The sequence below is a fragment of the Synchiropus splendidus genome, unplaced genomic scaffold, assembly GCF_027744825.2.
Source record: "Synchiropus splendidus isolate RoL2022-P1 unplaced genomic scaffold, RoL_Sspl_1.0 HiC_scaffold_22, whole genome shotgun sequence".
Taxonomy (NCBI): Eukaryota; Metazoa; Chordata; class Actinopteri; order Syngnathiformes; family Callionymidae; genus Synchiropus; species Synchiropus splendidus.
Window position 1 is genome coordinate 1,537,923 of NW_026527056.1, and position 17,882 is coordinate 1,555,804.

A 17,882-nucleotide genomic window follows, 5' to 3' on the forward strand; every position below is an offset into this window, starting at 1 on the left:
TGAAATGTTCATTTCCCACTATAGCAGAAAGGGTCTTTCTCGTAAAAAGCACATCAAATCGAAGCTGTCTGAAGTGTTTGTCCAAAGTTATCAACATTTTTATATTTGGCGTTCCGGAATCAACCTTATCTCAGGCTGAAAACGCATTTTACGCATTGTGCCATAACTTTGCAGGAAAGCTTCAGAACATGAAATTTTCACCTCCCATTATAGCAGAAAGGGTCTTTCTAGTAGTTGCACATCAAATCTAAGCTGTCTGAAGTGTTTTTCCGAAGTTATCAACATTTTTATGTTTGGCGTTCCGGAATTGACCATATGTGAGGCTGAAAACGCGTTTTCTGCATTGTGACATACCTTTGCAGGGAAGCTTCAGAACATGAAATTTTAACCTCCCACGATAGCAGAAAGGGTCTTTCTAGTAGTTGCACATCAAATCGAAGCTGTTTGAATTGTTTTTCCAAAGTTATCAACACTTTTATGTTTGGCTTTCCGGAATCAACCTTATCTTAGGCTGAAAACGCGTTTTACGCATTGTGCCATAACTTTGCAGGGAAGCTTCAGAACATCGAATTTTCAATTCCCATTATAGCAGAAAGGGTCTTTCTCATTCTTGCACATAAAATCTAAGCTGTCTGAAGTGTTTTTCCAGAATTATGAACATTTTTATCTTTGGCGTTCCGGAATCGACCTTATCTCAGGTTGAAAACGCGTTTTACGCATGGTGCCATAACTTTGCAGGGAAGCTTCAGAACATCGAATTTTCACCTCCCACTATAGCAGAAACGGTCTTTCTAGTAGTTGCACATCAAATATAAGCTGTCTGAAGTGTTTTTCCAAAGTTATAAACATTTTTATGTTTGGCATTCCGGAATCGACCTTATGTGATGCTGAAAACTCGTTTTCTGCATTGTGCCATAACTTTGCAGGAAAGCTTCAGAACATGAAATTTCTACATCCCACTATAGCAGAAAGGTTCTTTCTAGTAGTTGCACATCAAATCTAAGCTGTTTGAAGTGTTTTTCCAAAGTAATCAACATTTTTATGTTTGACGTTCCGGAATCAACCTAATCTCAGGCTGAAAACGCATTTTACGCATTGTGCCATAACTTTGCAGGAAAGCTTCAGAACATTAAATTTTCACCTCCCACTATAGCAGAAAGGGTATTTCTAGTACTTGTACAACTAATCTAAGCTGTCTGAAGTGTTTTTCCGAAGTTATCAACATTTTTATTTTAGGCGTTCCGGAATCAACCTAATCTCAGGCTGAAAACGCATTTTACGCATTGTGCCATAACTTTGCAGGAAAGCTTCAGAACATTAAATTTTCACCTCCCACTATAGCAGAAAGGGTCTTTCTAGTAGTTGCAAATCAAATCTAAGCTGTCTGAAGTGTTTTTCCAAAGTTATCAATATTTTTATGCTTGGCGTTCTGAAACCCACCTTATTTCAGGCTGAAAACGCGTTTCCTGCATTGTGCCATAACATTGCAGGGAAGTTTCAGAACATGAAATGTTCACCTCCCACTATAGCAGAAAGGGTCTTTCTAGTAGTTGCACATCAAATCTAAGCTGCCTGAAGTGTTTTTCGAAAGTTATCAACATTTTTTTGTTTGGCGTTCCGGAACCCACCTTATCTCAGGCAGAAAATGACTTTTCTGCCTTGTGCCATAACTTTGCAGGGAAGCTTCAGAACATGACATTTTCACATCCCACTATAGCAGAAAGGGTCTTTCTAGTAGTTGCACATCAAATGTAAGCTGTTTGACGTGTTTTTCCAAAGTTATCAACATTTTTATGTTTGGCGTTCCGGAATCGACCTTATCTCAGGCTGAATACACGTTTTCTGCATTGTGCCATAACTATGCAGGGAAGTTTCAGAACATGAAATTTACACCTCCCACTATAGCAGAAATGGTCTTTCTAGTAGTTGCACATCAAATCTAAGCTGTCTGAAGTGTTTTTCCAGAATTATGAACATGTTTATGTTTGGCGTTCCGGAATCGACCTTATCTCAGGCTGAAAACGCGTTTTACGCATTGTGCCATAACTTTGGTGGGAAGCTTCATATCATCGAATATTCACCACCCACTATATCAGAAAGGGTCTTTCTAGTAGTTGCACATCAAATCTAAGCTGTCTAAAGAGTTTTTCAAAAGTTATCAATATTTTTATGTTTGGCGTTCCGGAATCGACCTTATCTCAGGCTGAAAACGCGTTTCCTGCATTGTGGCATAACTTTGCAGGGAAGCTTCAAAACATCGAATTTTCACCTCCCACTACAGCAGAAATGGTCTTTCTAGTACTTGCACATCAAATCTAAGCTGTCTGAAGTGTTTTTCGGAAGTTATTAACATTTTTATGTTTGGCGTTCCGGAATTGACCTTATGTGAGGCTGAAAACGCGTTTTCTGCATTGTGACATAACTTTGCAGGGAAGCTTCAGAACATGAAATTTCCACGACCCACGATAGCAGAAAGGGTCTTTCTAGTAGTTGCACATCAAATCGAAGCTGTTTGAATTGTTTTTCCAAAGTTATCAACATTTTTATGTTTGGCGTTCTGGAACCCACCTTATCTCAGGCTGACAACGCGTTTTCTGCATTGTGCCATAACTTTGCAGGGAAGCTTCAGAACATGAAATTTCTACATCCCACTATAGCAGAAAGGGTCTTTCTAGTAGTTGCACATCAAATCGAAGCTGTTTGAATTGTTTTTCCAAAGTTATCAACACTTTTATGTTTGGTGTTCCGGAATCAACCTTATCTCAGGCTGAAAACGCGTTTTACGCATTGTGCCATAACTTTGCAGGAAAGCTTCAGAACATCGAATTTTCACCTCCCACAATGGCAGAAATGGTCTTTCTAGTAGTTGCACATCAAATCTAAGCTGTCTGAAGTGTTTTTCCAGAATTATGAACATGTTTATGTTTGGCGTTCCGGAATTGACCTTATCTCAGTCTGAAAATGTGTTTTCTGCATTGTGCCCTAACTTTGCAGGGAAGTTTCAGAACATGAAATTTTCACCTCCCGCTATAATAGAGAGGGTCTTTCTAGTAGTTGCACATCGAATCTAAGCTGTCTGAAATGTTTTTCCAAAGTTATCAACATTTTTATGTTTGGCGTTCTGGAACCCACCTTATCTCAGTCTGAAAACGTGTTTTCTGCATTGTGCCATAGCTTTGCAGGGAAGCTTCAGAACATGAAATTTCCACATCCCACTATAGCAGAAAGGGTCTTTCTAGTAGTTGCACATTAAAGCTAAGAGGTCTGAAGTGTTTTTCCAAACTTATCAACATTTTTATGTTTGGCGTTCCGGAACCCATCTTATCTCAGGCTGAAAACGCGTTTTCTTCATTGTGCGATACCTTTGCAGGGAAGCTTCAGAACATGAAATTTTCACCTCCCACTATAGCAGAAAGGGTCTTTCTAGTAGTTGCACATCAAATGTAAGCGGTCTGAAGTGTATTTCAAAAGTTATCAACTTTTTTATGTTTGACGTTCCTGAATCGACCTTATCACAGGCTGAAAACGCGTTTTACGCATTGTTCCATAACTTTGCCGTGAAGCTTCAGAACATGAAATTTTCACCTCCCACAATGGCAGAAAGGGTCTTTCTAGTAATTGCAAATCAAATCTAAGCTGTCTGAAGTGTTTTTCCAAAGTTATCAACATTTTTATGTTTGAAGTTCCGGAATCGACTTTATCTCAGGCTGAAAACGTGTTTTACGCATTGTGCCATAACTTTGCATAAAGCTTCAGAACATTACATTTTCACATCCCACCATAGCAGAAAGGGTCTTTCAAGTAGTTGCAGATCAAATCTAAGCTGTCTGAAATGTTTTTCCAAAGTTATCAACATTTTTATGTTTGGCGTTCTGGACCCCACCTTATCTCAGTCTGAAAACGTGTTTTTTGCATTGTGCCATAACTTTGCAGGGAAGCCTCAGAACATGAAATTTCTACCTGCCGCAATAGTAGAAAGGGTCTTTCTAGTAGTTGCTCATCGAATCTAAGCTGTCTTAAGTGTCTTTTCGAAGTTATCAACACTTTTATGTTTGGCGTTCCAGAATCGACCTTATCTCAGCCTGAAAACGCGTTTTACGCATGGTGCCATAACTTTGCAGGGAAGCTTCAGAACATCAAATTTTCACCTCCCACAATGGCAGAAAGGGTCTTTCTAATAGTTGCACATCAAATCTAAGCTGTCTTAAATGTTTTTCCAAAGTTATCAACATTTTTATGTTTGGCGTTCTGGAACCCACCTTATCTCAGGCTGAAAACGCGTTTTCTGCATTGTGCCATAACTTTGCAGGGAAGCTTCAGAATATGATAATTTAACCTCCCGCTATTGCAGAAAGGGTCTTTCTTGTAGTTGCACATCAAATCTAAGCTGTCTGAAGTGTTTTTCCAAAGTTATCAACATTTTTATGTTTGGCGTTCCGGAACCCACCTTATCTCAGGCTGAAAACGCGTTTTCTCCATTGTGCCATAACTTTGCAGGGAAGCTTCAGAACATGAAATTTTCACCTCCCACTATAGCAGAAAGGGTCTTTCTAGTACTTGCACATCAAATCTAAGCTGTCTGAAGTGTATTTCAAAAGTTATCAACTTTTTTATGTTTGGCGTTCCTGAATCAACCTTATCTCAGGCTGAAAACGCGTTTAACGCATTGTTCCATAAATTTGCAGGGAAGCTTCAGAACATCGAATTTTCAACTCCCACTATAGCAGAAAGGGACTTTCTAGTAGTTGCACATCAAAGCTAAGCTGTCTGAAGTGTTTTTCCAAAGTTATCAATATTTTTATGTTTCGTGTACCGGAATCGACCTTATCTCAGGCTGAAAACGCGTTTTCTGCATTGTGCCATAACTTTGCAAGGAAGCTTCAGAACATGAAATTTTAAACTTGCGCTATAGCAGAAAGGGTCTTTCTAGTAGTTGTACATCAAATCTAAGCTGTCTGAAGTGTTTTTCCAAAGATATCCACATTTTAATGTTTGGCGTTCCGGAATCGACCTTATCTCAGGCTGAAAACGCGTTTTACGCATTGTCCCATAACTTTGCATCAAGCTTCAGAACATGAAATTTTCACCTCCCACGATAGCAGAAAGGGTCTTTCTAGTAGTTGCAGATCAAAACTAATCTGTCTGAAATGTTTTTCCAAAGTTATCAACAGTTTAATGCTTGGCATTCTGGAATCGACCTTATCTCAGGCTGTAAACGCGTTTTACGCATGGTGCCATAACTTTGCTGGGAAGATTCAGAACATCAAATTTTCACCTCCCACAATAGCAGAAACGGTCTTTCTAGTAGTTGCAAATCAAATGTAAGCTGTCTGAAGTGTTTTTCCAAAGTTATCAACACTTTTATGTTTGGCGTACCGGAATCGACCTTATCTCAGGCTGAAAACGCGTTTTACGCATTGTGCCACAACTTTGCATAAAGCTTCAGAACATGAAATTTTCACCTCCCTCTATAGCAGAAAAGGTCTTTCAAGTAGTTTCACGTGAATTCTAAGCTGTCTGAAGTGTTTTTCCTAAGTTATCAACATTTTTATATTTGGCGTTCCGGAATCGACTTTATCTCAGGCTGAAAACGTGTTTTCCGCATTGTGCCATAACTTTTCAAGGAAGCTTCAGAACATGAAATTTTAAACTTCCACCATTGCAGAAAAGGTCTTTCTGGTAGTTGCACATCAAATCTAAGCTGTCTGAAGTGTTTTTCCAAACTTTTCAACATTTTTATGTTTGGCGTTCGGGAACCCACCTTATCTCAAGCTGAAAACGCGTTTTCTGCATTGTGCCATAACTTTGCAGGAAACTTCAGAATATGAAATTTTAACCTCCCACTATTGCAGAAAGGGTCTGTCTTGTTGTTGCACATCAAATCTAAGCTGTCTGATGTGTTTTTCCAAAGTTATCAACATTTTCATGTTTGGCGTTCCGGAATCGACCTTATCTCAGGCTGAAAACGCGTTTTACGCATTGTGCCATAACTTTGCAGGAAACTTCAGAATATGAAATTTTAACCTCCCACTATTGCAGAAAGGGTCTGTCTTGTTGTTGCACATCAAATCTAAGCTGTCTGATGTGTTTTTCCAAAGTTATCAACATTTTCATGTTTGGCGTTCCGGAATCGACCTTATCTCAGGCTGAAAACGCGTTTTACGCATTGTGCCATAACTTTGCATAAAGCTTCAGAACATGAAATTTTCACCTCCCACTATAGCAGAAAGGGTCTTTCGAGTAGTTGCAGATCAAATCTAAGCTGTCCGAAATGTTTTTCCAAAGTTATCAACATTTTTATGTATGCCGTTCTGGAACCCACCTTATCTCAGTCTGAAAACGTGTTTTCTGCATTGTGCCATAACTTTGCAGGGAAGCCTCAGGACAAGAAATTTTCACCTACCGCTATAGTAGAAAGGGCCTTTCTAGTAGTTGCACATCTAATCTAAGCTGTCTGAAGTGTCTTTAATAAGTTATCAACATTTTTATGTTTGACATTCCAGAATCGACCTAATCTCTGGCTGAAAACGCGTTTTCTGCATTGTGCCACAACTTTGCAGGGAAACTTCAGAACATGAAATTTTCACCTACCGCTATAGCAAATAGGGTCTTTCTAATAGTTGCACATCAAATCTAAGCTGTCTGAAGTGTTTTTCCAAAGTTATCAACATTTTTATGTTTGCGTTCCGGAATCGACCTTATCTCAGGCTGAAAACGCGTTTTACGCATTGTGCCATAACTTTGCATAAAGCTTCAGAACATTACATTTTCACATCCCACTAAAGCAGAAAGGGTCTTTCTAGTAGTTGCACATCAAATCTAAGCTGTCTGAAGTGTATTTCAAAAGTTATCGTATTTTTTATGTTTGGCGTTCCTGAATCGACCTTATTTCAGGCTGAAAACGTGTTTTCTGCATTGTGCCATATCTTTGCAGGGAAGCCTCAGAACATGAAATTTCCACCTGCCGCTATAGTAGAAAGGGTCTTTCTAGTAGTTGCTCATCGAATCTAAGCTGTCTTAAGTGTCTTTTCGAAGTTATCAACACTTTTATGTTTGGCGTTCCAGAATCGACCTTATCTCAGCCTGAAAACGCGTTTTACGCATGGTGCCATAACTTTGCCGGGAAACTTCAGAACATCAAATTTTCACCTCCCACAATGGCAGAAAGGGTCTTTCTAGTAGTTGCACATCAAATCTAAGCTGTCTGAAATGTTTTTCCAAAGTTATCAACATTTTTATGTTTGGCGTTCTGGAACCCACCTTATCTCAGGCTGAAAACGCGTTTTCTGCATTGTGCTATAACTTTGCAGGGAAGATTCAGAATATGATATTTTAACCTCCCGCTATTGCAGAAAGGGTCTGTCTTGTAGTTGCACATCAAATCTAAGCTGTCTGAAGTGTTTTTCCAAAGTTATCAACAGTTTTATGCTTGGCATTCGGGAATCAACCTTATCTCAGGCTGTAAACGCGTTTTACGCATGGTGCCATAACTTTGCTGGGAAGATTCAGAACATCAAATTTTCACCTCCCACAATAGCAGAAACGGTCTTTCTAGTAGTTTCACATCAAATCTAAGCTGTCTGAAGTGTATTTCCAATGTTATAAACATTTTAATGTTTGGCGTTCCGGAATCAACCTTGTCTCAGGCTGAAAACGCGTTTGACGCATTGTGTCATAACTTTGCAGGAAAGCTTCAGAACATGAAATTTTCAACTCCCACTATAGCAGAAAGGCTTTTTCCAGTAGTTGCACATCAAATCTAAGCTGTCTGAAGTGTTTTTCTAAACTTATCAACATTTTTATGTTTGGCTTTCCGGAATCGACCTTATCTCAGGCTGAAAACGCATTTTACGCATTGTGCCATAACTTCTCAGGGAAGCTTCAGAACATGAAATGTTCACCTCCCACTATAGCTGAAAGGGTTTTTCTAATAGTTGCACATCAAATCTAAGCTGTCTGAAGTGTTTTTCCAAAGTTATCAACATTCTTATGTATGGCGTTTCGGAATCAACCTTATCTCAGGCTGAAAACGCGTTTTCAGCATTGTGCCATCACTTTGCAGGAAAGCTGCAGAATATTAAATTTTCACCTCCCACTATAGCAGAAAGGGTCTTTCTAGTAGTTGCACATCAAATCTAAGCTGTCTGAAGTGTTTTTTCAAAGTTATCAACATTTTTATGTTTGGCGTGCCGGAATCGATCTTATCTGAAGCTGAATACGCGATTTACGCATTCTGCCATAACTTTGCAGGGAATCTTCAGAACACGAAATTTTCATATCCCACTATAGCAGAAAGGGTCATTCTAGTAGTTGCACATAAAATCTAAGCTGTCTGAAGTGTTTTTCCAAAGTTATAAACATTTTTATGTTTGGCGTTCCTGAATCAACCTTATCTCAGGCTGAAAACGCGTTTTACGCATTGCGCCATAACTTTGCAGGAAAGCTTCAGAACATGAAATTTTCAATTCCCACTAAAGCAGAAAGGGTTTTTCTCCTACTTGCACATCAAATCTAAGCTGTCTGAAGTGTTTTTCGATAGTTTTCAACATTTTTATATTTGGCTTTCCTTAATCGACCTTATCTCAGGCTGAAAACACGTTTTCTGCATTGTGCCATAACTTTGCAGGGAAGCTTCAAAACATGAAATTTTCAACTCCCACTACAGCAGAAAGGGTCTTTCTAGTAGTTGCACGTCAAATCTAAGCTGTCTGAAGTGTTTTTCCAAAGTTATCAACATTTTTATGTTTGGCATTCCAGAATCGACCTTATCTCTGGCTGAAAACGCGTTTTCTGCATTGTGCCATAACTTTCCAGGGAAACTTCAGAACATGAAATTTTCACCTCCCACTATAGCAGAAAGGGTCTTTCTAGTAGTTGCACATCAAATCTAAGCTGTCTGAAGTGTTTTTTCAAAGTTATCATATTTTTATGTTTGGCGTTCCGTAATTGACCTTGTCTCATGCTGAAAACGCGTTTTCTGCATTGTGCCATAACTTTGCAGGGAAGCTTCAGAACATGACATTTCAACATCCCACTATAGCAGAAAGGGTCTTTCTAGTAGTTGCACATCAAATCCAAGCTGTTTGAAGTGTTTTTCCAAAGTTATCAACATTTTTATGTTTGGCGTTCCGGAATCAACCTTATCTCAGGCTGAAAACGCGTTTTCTGCATTGTGCCATAACTTTGCAGGGAAGCTTCAGAACATGAAATGTTCACCTCCCACTATAGCAGAAAGGGTCTCTCTAGTAGTTGCACATCAAATCTAAGCTGTCTGAAGTGTTTTTCCAAAGTTATCAACATTTTTATGTTTGGCGTTCCGGAACCCACCTTTTCTCAGGTTGAAAATGCGTTTTCTGCATTGTGCCACAACTTTGCAGGGAAGCTTCAGAACATGAAATTTTCACCTCCCACTATAGCAGAAAGGGTCTTTCTAGTAGTTGCACATCAAATCTAAGCTGTCTGAAGTGTTTTTCCAAAGTTATCAACATTTTTATGTTTGCCGTTCCGGAATCAACCTTATCTCAGGCTGAAAACGCGTTTTCTGCATTGTGCCATAACTTTGCAGGGAAGCTTCAGAACATGAAATGTTCACCTCCCACTATAGCAGAAAGGGTCTCTCTAGTAGTTGCACATCAAATCTAAGCTGTCTGAAGTGTTTTTCCAAAGTTATCAACATTTTTATGTTTGGCGTACCAGAATCGACCTTATGTGAGGCTGAAAACGCATTTTCTGCATTGTGCCATAACTTTGCAGGGAAGCTTCAGAACAAGAAATTTTCACCTCCCACAATAGCAGAAAGGGTCTTTATAGTAGTTGCACATCAAATCTAAGCTGTCTGAAGTGTTTTTCCAAAGTTATCAACATTTTTATGTTTGGCGTTCCGGAACCCACCTTTTCTCAGGCTGAAAATGCGTTTTCTGCATTGTGCGACAACTTTGCAGGGAAGCTTCAGAACATGAAATTTTCACCTCCCACGATAGCAGAAAGGGTCTTTCGAGTAGTTGCACATCAAATCTAAGCAGTCTGAAGTGTTTTTCCAAAGTTCTGAACATTTTTATGTATGGCGTTCTGAAATCAATCTTATCTCAGGCTGAAAACGCGTTTTACGTACTGTGCCATAACTTTGCAGGAAAGCTTCAGAACATGAAATTTTCACCTCCCACTATAGCAGAAAGGGTCTTTCTAGTAGTTGCACATCAAATCTAAGCTGTCGAAAGTGTTTTTCCAAATTTATCAACATTTTTATTTTTGGCGTTTCGGAAGCGAACTTATCTCCGGATGAAAACGCGTTTCCTGCATTGTTGCAAAACTTTGCAGGGATGCTTCAGAACATGAAATGTTCGCCTCCCACTATAGCAGATACGGTCTTTCGAGGAGTTGCACATCAAATCTAAGCTGTCTGAAGTGTTTTTCCAAAGTTATCAACATTTTTATGTTTGGCGTTCTGGAACCCACCTTATCTCAGGCTGAAAACGCGTTTTCTGCATTGTGCCATAACTTTGCAGGGAAGCTTCAGAACATGAAATTTTCACCTCCCACTATAGCAGAAAGTGTCTTTCTAGTAGTTGCACATCAAATCTAAGCTGTCTGAAGTGTTTTTCCAAAGTTATCAACATTCTTATGTTTGGCGTTCTGGAATCAACCTTATCTGAGACTGAAAACACGTTTTACGCATTGTGCCATAACTTTGCAGGAAAGCTTCAGAACATGGAATTCTCAACTCCCACTATAGCAGAAAGGGTCTTTCTAGTAGTTTCACATCAAATCTAAGCTGTCTGAAGTGTTTTTCCAAAGTTATGAATATTTTTATGTTTGGCGTTCCGGAATCGACCTTATCTCAGGCTGAAAACGCGTTTTCTGCATTGTGCCATAACTTTGCAGGGAAGCTTATGTTTGGCGTTCCAGAAACAACCTTATCTCAGGCTGAAAATGCGTTTCACATATTTTGCCATAACTTTGCAAGGAAGCTTCAGAACATGAAATTTTAACATCCCACTATAGCAGAAAGGGTCTTTCTAGTAGTTGCACATCAAATCTAAGTTGTCTGAAGTGTTTTTCCAAAGTTATCAACATTCTTATGTTTGGCGATCCGGAATCAACCTTATCTCAGGCTGAAAACGCGTTTTACGCATTGTGCCATAACTTTGCAGGAAAGCTTCAGAACATGAAATTTTCAACTCCCACGATAGCAGAAAGGGTCTTTCTAGTAGTTTGCCATCAAATCTAAGCTGTCTAAAGTGTTTTTCCATAGTTATCAATATTTTTATGTTTGGCTTTCCGGAATCGACCTTATCTCAGGCTGAAAACGCGTTTCCTGCATTGTGCCATAACTTTGCAGGGAAACTTCAGAACATGAAATTTTCTCCTCCCACTATAGCAGAAAGTGTCTTTTTAGTAGTTGCACATCAAATCTAAGCTGTCTGTAGTGTTTTTCCAAAGTTATCAACATTTTTATGTGTGGCGTTCCGGAACCCACCTTATCTCAGCCTGAAAACGCGTTTTACATATTTTGCCATAACTTTGCAGGGATGCTTCAGAAGATGAAATTTTAACATCCCACTATAGCAGAAAGGGTCTTTCTAATAGTTGCACATCAAATCTAAGTTGTCTGAAGTGTTTTTCCAAAGTTATCAACATTCTTATGTTTGGCGTTCCGGAATCAAACTTATCTCAGACTGAAAACGTGTTTTCTGCATTGTGTCATAACTTTGCAGGGAAACTTCAGAACATGAAATTTTCACGTCCAACTATAGCAGAAAGGTTCTTTCTAGTAGTTGCACATCAAATCTAAGCTGTCTGAAGTGTTTTTCCAAAGTTATCAACATTTTTATGTTTGGCGTTCTGGAACCCACCTTATCTCAGGCTGAAAACGCGTTTTCTGCATTGTGCCGTAACTTTGCAGGGAGACTTCAGAACATGAAATTTTCTCCTCCCACTATAGCAGAAAGGGTATTTCTAGTAGTTGCACATCAAATCTTAGCAGTCTGAAGTGTTTTTCCAAAGTTCTGAACATTTTTATGTTTGGCGTTCTGAAATCAATCTTATCTCAGGCTGAAAACGCGTTTTACGTACTGTGCCATAACTTTGCAGGGAAGCTTCAGAACATGAAATTTTAACCTCCCACTATTGCAGAAACTGTCTTTCTAGTAGTTGCACATCAAATCTAAGCTGTCTGTAGTGTTTTTCCAAAGTTATCAACATTTTTATGTGTGGCGTTCCGGAACCCACCTTATCTCAGCCTGAAAACGCGTTTTACATATTTTGCCATAACTTTGCAGGGATGCTTCAGAAGATGAAATTTTAACATCCCCCTATAGCAGAAAGGGTCTTTCTAATAGTTGCACATCAAATCTAAGTTGTCTGAAGTGTTTTTCCAAAGTTATCAACATTCTTATGTTTGGCGTTCCGGAATCAAACTTATCTCAGACTGAAAACGTGTTTTCTGCATTGTGTCATAACTTTGCAGGGAAACTTCAGAACATGAAATTTTCACGTCCAACTATAGCAGAAAGGTTCTTTCTAGTAGTTGCACATCAAATCTAAGCTGTCTGAAGTGTTTTTCCAAAGTTATCAACATTTTTATGTTTGGCGTTCTGGAACCCACCTTATCTCAGGCTGAAAACGCGTTTTCTGCATTGTGCCGTAACTTTGCAGGGAGACTTCAGAACATGAAATTTTCTCCTCCCACTATAGCAGAAAGGGTATTTCTAGTAGTTGCACATCAAATCTTAGCAGTCTGAAGTGTTTTTCCAAAGTTCTGAACATTTTTATGTTTGGCGTTCTGAAATCAATCTTATCTCAGGCTGAAAACGCGTTTTACGTACTGTGCCATAACTTTGCAGGGAAGCTTCAGAACATGAAATTTTAACCTCCCACTATAGCAGAAAAGGTCCTTCCAGTATTTGCACATCAAATCTAAGCTGTCTGAAGTGTTTTTCCAAAGTTATCAACATTTTTATGTTTGGCGTTCTGGAACCCACCTTATCTCAGGCTGAAAACGCGTTTTCTGCATTGTGCCATAACTTTGCAGGGAAGCTTCAGAACATGAAATTTTCACCTCCCACTATAGCAGAAAGTGTCTTTCTAGTAGTTGCACATCAAATCTAAGCTGTCGAAAGTGTTTTTCCAAAGTTATCAACATTTTTATTTTTGGCGTTTCGGAAGCGAACTTATCTCCGGATGAAAACGCGTTTTCTGCCTTGTGCCATAACTTTGCAGGGAAGCTTCAGAACATGAAATTTTAACCTCCCACTATAGCAGAAAAGGTCATTCGAGAAGTTGCACATAAAATCTAAGCTGTCTTGAAGTGTTTTTCTGAAGTGATTAACATTTTTATGTTTGGCGTTCCGGAACCCACCTTATCTCAGCCTGAAAACCGTGTTTTACATATTTTGCCATAACTTTGCAGGGAAGCTTCAGAACATGAAATTTTAACATCCCACTATGGCAGAAAGGGTCTTTCTAGTAGTTGCACATCAAATCTAAGCTGTCTGAAGTGTTTTTCCAAAGTTGTCAATATTTTTATGTTTGGCGTTTCGGAATCGACCTTATCTCAGGCTGAAAACGCATTTCCTGCATTGTGGCATAACTTTGCAGGGAAGCTTCAGAACATGAAATTTTCACCTCCCACTGTAGCTAAAAGGGTCTTTCTAGTAGTTGCACATCAAATCTAAGCTGTCTGAAGTGTTTTTCCAAAGTTATCAACATTTTTATGTTTGGCGTTCTGGAACCCACCTTATCTCAGGCTGGAAACGCGTTTTCTGCATTGTGCCATAACTTTGCAGGGAAGCTTCAGAACATGAAATTTTCTCCTCCCACTATAGCAGAAAGTGTCTTTCTAGTAGTTGCACATCAAATCTAAGCTGTCTGAAGTGATTTTCCAAAGTTATCAACATTCTTATGTTTGGCGTTCCGGAATCAACCTTATCTGAGGCTGAAAACGCGTTTTACGCATTGTGCCATAACTTTGCAGGAAAGCTTCAGAACATGAAATTTTCAACTCCCACTATAGCAGAAAGGGTCTTTCTAGTAGTTTCACATCAAATCTAAGCTGTCTGAAGTGTTTTTCCAAAGGTATCAATATTTTTATGTTTGGCGTTCCGGAATCAACCTTATCGCAGACTGAAAACTTGTTTTCTGCATTGTGCCATAACTTTGCAGGGAAACTTCAGAACATGAAATTTTCACGTCCAACTATAGCAGAAAGGTTCTTTCTAGTAGTTGCACATCAAATCTAAGCTGTCTGAAGTGTTTTTCGAAAGTTATCAACATTTTTATGTTTGGCGTTCTGGAACCCACCTAATCTCAGGCTGAAAACGCGTTTTCTGCATTGTGCCATAACTTTGCAGGGAAGCTTCAGAAAATGAAATTTTTACCTCCCACTATAGCAGAAAGGGTCTTTCGAGTAGTTGCACATCAAATCTAAGCTGACTGATGTGTTTTTCCGAAGTTATTAACATTTTTATGTTTGGCGTTTCGGAATCGACCTTATCTCCGGCTGAAAACGCGTTTTCTGCATTGTGCCATAACTTTGCAGGGAAGCTTCAGAAAATGAAATTTTTACCTCCCACTATAGCAGAAAGGGTCTTTCGAGTAGTTGCACATCAAATCTAAGCTGACTGATGTGTTTTTCCGAAGTTATTAACATTTTTATGTTTGGCGTTCCGGAATCGACCTTATCTCAGGCTGAAAACGCCTTCTACACATTGTTTCATAACTTTGCCGGGAAGGTTGAGAACATCAAATTTTCACTTCCCACTACAGCAGAAAGGGTTTTTCTAGTAGTTGCACATCAAATCTAAGCTGTCTGAAGTGTTTTTCCAAAGTTATCAACATTTTTATGTTTGGCGTTCCGGAACCCACCTTATCTCAGGCTGTGAGCGCGTTTTCTGCATTGTGGCATAACTTTGGAGGAAAGCTTCAGAACATGAAATTTTCAATTCCCATTATAGCACAAAGGGTCTTTCTCGTACTTGCACATCAAATCTTAGCTGTCTGAAGTGTTTTTCCAAAGTTTTCAACATTTTTATGTTTGGCGTTCCTGAATCGACCTTATCTCAGGCTGAAAATGCGTTTTCTGCAATGTGCCATAACTTTGCAGGGAAGCTTCAGAACATGACATTTTCACCTCCCACTGTAGCTAAATGGGTCTTTCTAGTAGTTGCACATCAAATCTAAGCTGTCTGAAGTGATTTTCCAAAGTTATCAACATTTTTATGTTTGGCGTTCTGGAACCCACCTAATCTCTGGCTGAAAACGCGTTTCCTGCATTGTTGCATAACTTTGCAGGGATGCTTCAGAACATGAAATGTTCGCCTCCCATTATAGCAGATAGGGTCTTTCGAGGAGTTGCACATCAAATCTAAGCTGTCTGAAGTGTTTTTCCTAAGTTATCAACATTTTTATGTTTGGCGTTCTGGAACCCACCTTATCTCAGGCTGAAAACGCGTTTTCTGCATTGTGCCATAACTTTGCAGGGAAGCTTCAGAACATGAAATTTTCACCTCCCACTATAGCAGAAAGTGTCTTTCTAGTAGTTGCACATCAAATCTAAGCTGTCTGAAGTGTTTTTCCAAAGTTATCAACATTTTTATGTGTGGCGTTCAGGAACCCACCTTATCTCAGCCTGAAAACGCGTTTTACATATGTTGCCGTAACTTTGCAGGGAAGCTTCAGAAGATGAATTTTTAACATCCCACTATAGCAGAAAGGGTCTTTCTAGTAGTTGCACATAAAATCTAAGTTGTCTGAAGTGTTTTTCCAAAGTTATCAACATTCTTATGTTTGGCGTTCCGGAATCAACCTTATCTCAGACTGAAAACGTGTTTTCTGCATTGTGCCATAACTTTGCAGGGAAAATTCAGAACATGAAATTTTCACCTCCAACTATAGCAGAAAGGGTCTTTCTAGTAGTTGCACATCAAATCTAAGCTGTCTGAAGTGTTTTTCCAAAGTTATCAACATTCTTATGTTTGGCGTTCCGGAATCAACCTTCTCTGAGGCTGAAAACGCGTTTTACGCATTGTGCCATACTTTAGCAGGAAAGCTTCAGAACATGAAATTTTCAACTCCCACAATAGCAGAAAGGGTCTTTCGAGGAGTTGCACATCAAATTTAAGCTGTCTGAAGTGTTTTTCCAAAGTTATCAACATTTTTATGTTTGGCGTTCTGGAACCCACCTTATCTCAGGCTGAAAACGCGTTTTCTGCATTGTGCCATAACTTTGCAGGGAAGCTTATGTTTGGCGTTCCAGAAACAACCTTATCTCAGGCTGAAAATGCCTTTTACATATTTTGCCATAACTTTGCAGGGAAGCTTCAGAACATGAAATTTTGACATCCCACTATAGCAGAAAGGGTCTTTCTAGTAATTGCACATCAAATCTAAGCTGTCTGAAGTGTTTTTCCAAAGTTATCAACATTCTTATGTTTGGCGATCCGGAATCAACCTTATCTCAAGCTGAAAACGCGTTTTACGCATTGTGCCATAACTTTGCAGGAAAGCTTCAGAACATGAAATTTTCACCTCCCACTACAGCAGAAAGGGTCTTTCTAGTAGTTGCAGAACAAATCTAAGCTGTCTGAAGTGTTTTTGCAAAGTTATCAACATTTTTATGTTTGGCGTTCTGGAACCCACCTTATCTCAGGATGAAAACGCGTTTTCTGCATTGTGCCATAACTTTGTAGGGAGACTTCAGAACATGAAATTTTCTCCTCCCACTTTAGCAGAAAGGGTATTTCTAGTAGTTGCACATCAAATCTAAGCTGTCTGAAGTGTTTTTCCAAAGTTCTCAACATTTTTATGTTTGGCGTTCTGAACTCAACCTCATCTTAGGCTGAAAACGCGTTTAACGCATTGTGCCATAAGTTTGCAGGGAAGCTTCAGAACATGAAAGTTTCACCTCCCACTATAGCAGAAAGGGTCTTTCTAGTAGTTGCACATCAAATCTAAGCTGTCGAAAGTGTTTTTCCAAAGTTATCAACATTTTTATGTTTGGCGTTTCGGAATCGACCTTATCTCCGGCTGAAAACGCGTTTTCTGCATTGTGCCATAACTTTGCAGGGAAGCTTCAGATCATGAAATTTTAACCTCCCATTATAGCAGAAAAGGTCATTCTAGTAGTTGCACATCAAATCTAAGCTGTCTTTAAGTGTTTTTCTAAAGTTATCAACATTTTTATGTTTGGCGTTCCGGAACCCACCTTATCTCAGTCTGAAAACGCGTTTTACATATTTTGCCATAACTTTGCAGGGAAGCTTAATAACATGAAATTTTAACATCCCACTATAGCAGAAATGGTCTTTCTAGTAGTTGCACATCAAATCTAAGCTGTCTGAAGTGTTTTTCCAAAGTTATCAACATTTTTATGTTTGGCGTTCTGAAATCAACCTCATCTCAGGCTGAAAACGCGTTTAACGCATTGTGCCATAACTTTGCAGGGAAGCTTCAGAAAATGAAATTTTAACCTCCCACTATAGCAGAAAGGGTCTTTCTAGTAGTTGCACATCAAATCTAAGCTGTCGAAAGTGTTTTTCCAAAGTTATCAACATTTTTATGTTTGGCGTTCCGGAACCCACCTTATCTCAGGCTGAAAACGCGTTTTCTGCATTGTGCCATAACTTTGCAGGGAAGCTTCAGAACATGAAATTTTAACCTCCCATTATGGCAGAAAAGGTCATTCTAGTAGTTGCACATCAAATCTAAGCTGTCTGAAGTGTTTTTCCAAAGTTATCGACATTCTTATGTTTGGCGTTCCGGAATCAACCTTATCTCAGGCTGAAAACGCGTTTTACGCATTGTGCCATAACTGTGCAGGGAAGCTTCAGAACATAAAATGTTCGCCTCCCACTATAGCAGACAGGATCTTTCTAGTAGTTGCACAT